Source organism: Anoplophora glabripennis, unplaced genomic scaffold (assembly GCF_000390285.2).
Source record: "Anoplophora glabripennis isolate ALB-LARVAE unplaced genomic scaffold, Agla_2.0 scaffold300, whole genome shotgun sequence".
NCBI classification, from domain to species: Eukaryota; Metazoa; Arthropoda; class Insecta; order Coleoptera; family Cerambycidae; genus Anoplophora; species Anoplophora glabripennis.
In genome coordinates this window covers 209,076-214,669 of record NW_019416422.1, presented here as the reverse complement: position 1 = coordinate 214,669, position 5,594 = coordinate 209,076, and the positions used below count along the sequence as shown (strand labels likewise).

Sequence of the window (5,594 nt, the reverse complement as noted above, 5' to 3'; positions counted from 1 at the left end):
TGAATAACTTTTATTTGTATAATATACAATTTTATGTTTGTCTAATAAATTTAGTATAAAGACCATTTTTTTTGAAAATAATAATACAAATTTGCACTATTTGAAAGGGTATTAATCTTTTTTATTTTAAGTAAACTGAATAGGGCGAAGTTTTAAGTAAAATTACAAAATTAATTGGAAATATTCTTTAAACATACATTATTACATTGATATTGGTTTGTTACATTGTTACATATTAACTGACTCAAAATTCAACATTTTTAAAATAATATCACACATTTGGCGCCCAACATTCATACATTCAATACATACATTTACTCATTCAGTATATTTCCCCCGCAGAATGATTAAATTTTGATTTTTGAAATTTTTTCGTAGGATGCTTATTTCTCGAGATATTTGAAAGTTTCAGGTTAAAAAATACATCCATTATATGTATATGATGTCCCATTTTGATCCATTACCCCGAGTAACTTTGAATGATGACCTCCAACTGAAAAACTTCCAGAACAAAAGTTGTAAGGTTTTAAAGGGACCGTACGATAATGACCTTAGTTTTGACCCAGAGGTCATTTGGAGGTCAAGAAATCCCATTTGTTATATCTAGAAATTGAAAGAGCAAGAAATTTTACTTGATCTTGGGTTGGATTGATCCCTAGGAGCCCTATGAAGGTCAAATCAGCTTTCAGACTGAAATATTTTATGGCAAAGGTTGATTAACACTACAGGAGGTAAAAATTCACTTAAAAATGGCAAAATGACGGGAAAATATCTCGAAATTTATGGACTTTTGAACTTTGTACCCATGTGAACTTTCGTTCTACTCTCTATGTTTTCCCAAAGTTTTAGCGAATTTGACCCAAAGCCAATTTCCGTAAGGACCCTGCGGGGTCCTTTAAAGTAGAATAAAAATCAATAAAATCTGCACATTTTCTACTGAAGAAAAGCGCGTTGTTGCCCTAGGTCATAAGTTATTACTAAATATGGCGTATTGTGAACCATGCCAGGTATAAATGGTACAATTAAGTTTTCGAGGAAGCACTTTGCAAAATATTTCTAAAAAAGTACAACTTTTTCGGAACTTCAACTATTTGCTGTGTAAAGTATTGTGACAGGAAATTGAATGGCTTACGCCGGCCGATTACTTCAGCCATTATTTTTGTGACTATACATTTTTCAAATTTTTTGGTTCGTTTTTGGTATACCTACCCTGCTTTTATTAGAAAAAACTATTGCAAATTAACATATTCAGATTTAGGGAACTTATTACGTACATACCCTCAACTTAAATTTAAAAAAATTAACTCGGGAACTACTTACTCATTTTTTATGGACATTTTTGCCTTGATTAAATCACAATTTTGAGTTTTGTCAATAAGTAAAACATTTTTCTTGAGACGTTATTTTTTAAAACTTGAACAGGTGGTAATATAAAAACCAGTGGATTCAGACTCTTTATTCATTGAGCTTTTAAGTCTGAAATGGTCCAAATAACAACCTCCAGAAATTATGATATCGACTTGGAAAAACAAGATGTAGGTACTGATTAAATATAAGCTATAAACATTAAAAAGTATTGTTTAGCAACTGATAAAATTTATCAGAGACATATTTTTTCTGTTAATGTTTTATATTCCTATTATCAATTTTTAGAATTCTTTAAATAAGTTCAAAAAAAAATCTTGCTTCAAATATACAACATTTGAATTTAAGGTATCGCACGTTTATATATACGCAAGAACATATTTGCTTCTTTCAAGAAAATTATTTATTTATTTAAATACTTTAAATTTCTATCCAAAAATATAATTTCTTACTTTAAAAATAGACAGCATTTAAAATAAATATTTTATACTTACGGTTAAACGAATTCTATTCTTAATTTTATGATCTACATAGATTTTATAGAAACATGTATTGTATCGTATATTAATGTATAGTTTGTTTAATACAAAATTGAATAGTCTCGGTCAAATGATTGTGCATACTTATTTTAAGAACATATTTGGATAAATATTTCTCAGTAATAAACAATATTTTGTTTCAAACTCACAACACCTAGGATCGTTCCTAAGACATAGGTCGGTTTGGGACTTATTGATGGTCCTCATCATTATGTCGTTGGAACGATCTAGCTGCTTTAGTGTCAAATATACACTAGGAGATATGTATGTGGCGTAAGAGCGTAAGTGGCTCCATCTATGGTGCTACTTCCCACCTACGTCATTCTGTAACCTTCTACAATTTTCTTTCAAGAAAACATAAGTTTGATTATAATATGCTGCATTTATCTTGAATAATTCCTACAACTGATACTTTTGAATCAAATACTTATGTTTGCTATTGCTATGTATGATGAACTGTCAGAGATATTGTAGCTAAAGTCCGAGATAAAAGTTCAAAACTATAAAAGATTTGAATTAAATTATATATATTTACAAATAATATAAGTTCTAAGAAAAATGATAGATTACAGCAAATACTTCACATAGTTTGACGAAAGTATTACATTTGAATAGAATAAAATAACATTTAGGGCAAATAATTCCCTTTAAAACTATGGGCTCATTTGATCCAAATACTTTTTTTCAGTGTGTAACTAATGCTACTTGGTAAATACAATTGTAATAAATAAATAATAGTCCAGAAGAATAATTAAGCCCAAAACTTTCGAGGTGTGGTTGTTGTTTGACGTAGATTAGATATTAGTAAAAATCACTCGAAAATAATATACATATGCAATGAAAATATAAGTTTACGCAGGGAAAAGTTGTGCATTTGTAGGAAAAATTAAAAAGTGCAAAAATACGCAAAGATGACGTATTTTTTCTCGCATTTTCCTATATAATTGTAAATATGTATGCAATTTAGAGAAAAAGACATGACACCATGAAAATATATTTTTAATATACATTTATTTTATTGATAAGATATCCGGTGATAATAAACAATTGATAAATATAAGTACAGGTGATTTTTGACAAATTAATTTAGTAGCTGTTTATCAAATAGAGGAAGAGTAACTTAAGATGATCCCATCATCATCTCGGCGGAGGACAACATCATCACGGGTGGCCTCACCACCACGAAGCACATTGCCACCAACGACATCAACAATTCGGCCCGTCAGGTCACCACCACCGCCATCATCATCGACATCATCAGCATCCTGCTCCCCCACCGTTCAAATCAACAGAACCAACAGAAGTTAACTGTTGTTTTTGTATAATAATATAATTATGAGGTAAGACAATCATTCTGCTATTTATATTAAACGATATTTCGTAATAAACTTTGGACACAAAGATTCTGGTAGTCGCAAAGTTGAGAACAGGATTTAGTAAAGATGATTTTAACTTGTAGTATAAATAATAGACGAAATGTTTTTTTTTCAGATTTGGCGACAGTGGCACAATTCTCAATGTTAATCAGTTTATTTTGGCCATGGTGGTCTATATCTGCCAGTTAAATGTTTTATTTGATACCTAAATATGTATGCAACTAAATAATTTTATTTGTATAATATAGAATTTTATGTTTGTTTTTGTATGTGATCTATGTAATTTTATGAATAAATTTGGTATGAACACCAATTTGCATAAGAACTAAAAATAAAGTTTATAACTCCAAGGCAAAATTAATTAAATTAATGTTACTATTGATTTGAATGCATTTTTCTTAAAAGTAATAATACGAATTTGACTCTATTTGAAGTTGGATTAGTATCTACCTTTTATTTTGTGTAAACGAAATAAAGTGGATTTTTAAACTAAATACGAACGAATTTGACGAAGATATTTTAACAATTTCATTGAGATTCAAAATTCAGATTCTAGCAAAAATTCACCTTACTGAAATTCAAATGGTTGAATTCTTTCTTTTGACAATCTCACAGCTAACATCTTCTGAAGAACAGTAATTACATTAATTAGTCTGAATTATTTAATTTAATTTAAATACGATTTTAACAGGTAATAAAAAAAATCTTGTTTGTTAATATATTTGTTACCTCCTTATGATAACCATATTGGTTATCACCAAGTTCAATTTGTTGATTTATTCAATAAAGTAAAGTGTACATCGAATGTTTTTACTTGCTATAAATTGATATATTTTTGAATCAGTAAATAGGATGTTCCTAAAATTAGTTTAATTAACCTATTTTAAGCCGCCATCTTGAGTCTGTCAATTATTTTCAAATTTTCATTAAATTTTATCATCAGCAAATGTAACTCAGCAATGAAGAATGGTAATGGATACGCCATGTTACGAATTTAAAAAAATAATCATGGGTTCCCTCCACACTTACTTTATATACAGGTTAGTCAATATAGGTTTTTTGTGTGACAAAAATACTTACAGCAAACCACCTATGCCATCATTTAGAAGACAGTCCGTAGATATACTCTGATGTGTTTTCGACTCGCAACTCTCATTAATTAATTTGTTATTAACATTTTAGTGCAAAAAATGCGTTTCTTTTTAGTTTTTTGTTTATAAAACCAAAACTACTAGAGCAATCTCAATTTCGTAAATAGAAAAGTTGTAGGAAATTAAATTTCGAAGAATATGAGATATAAAACGATTCGATCGGTTGATTAGAACCGGAGAAAGTCCGGAAAAAAATTCAAAACTTTGTCATTTATGAAGATTAACAGCACAGAAGTAGATAATTATATCAACTTTAAGCGTGCAAAAGGTAGGTGCTGTCGGACCATTAGTTTTTGCGCAAATGCAATTTCAAATCTTTTATGCATTCTTTTGCCAGGAGTCTGCTTGAGTTAAAAATGGTCGGATTTTAATTCTAATACGGTTTTCAAAACTAGAAGTAAAATACTATAAAACGTATATTTCAAGTTTAAAATGCAGCGAAATGGATGAAACATGCATTTGAACATCAGTGTAAACGGCCGAGCGCGAGTAGTGGGGGAAGAGGGGAAGCGTACATAGATACACAGCCGCTCTGCGCGGAACGTCGCTTCCCTCACAATTCGAGAAAAATTTTCATTACACACTCCTATTATTTTAATCCGTAGAACCAGCTCCCGGCGTTTCCTGACGGATTTTCAGAACACCCTGTATAGTAGCTGTTTTTTTATGTGTTGGTCTTTGAATGATTACATTATTTAACAATTTCATCAGGTATGTGTTTGTTTAATTAATTACAGTTAGGCACTTTTAGTTTTTATTTTCGATAATTAGGTATCACTAGGTATCTACTCGATATTGGTAGTATTATTCAATGCTAGCCGGGGCATGCAGCCAATAGAGTAGTTGTTCCCTGCAACAGTAACAATTAGGAATTTTATTTCTGATATCGACCATCGTTTAACTTTGATAAGATTTTTTTATAAATTTGTCTGAATTAGTTTAATACCTTCACAAATGAGTAAAAAACATTTATATGTTTACGTTTTCTTCTTTCGTACTTTTATTGCCTCCAGTTGGCTAACGAGGGTTTTTTACTAACCCTATATCTAATAATACGTGAAATTTACCAAAATAATGTATCCTAAGCAAAACGTGAATTAAAAAGAGGTTATTGCTTGATGCCAAAAAGTCTCCAGACAACCAAATTTTTAACTGACATGTTT

General features: G+C 30.0%; 1 long non-coding RNA gene across 1 annotated transcript; it reads left to right on the top strand.

Moving 5' to 3' along the window:
- The first annotated feature begins 2,989 nt into the window (after positions 1–2,989).
- Positions 2,990–3,630, top strand: LOC108906868. The gene is made up of 2 exons (XR_001964307.1): positions 2,990–3,244; positions 3,396–3,630. It is a non-coding gene; the product is annotated as an uncharacterized LOC108906868 (long non-coding RNA).
- Positions 3,631–5,594: the final 1,964 nt, after the last annotated feature.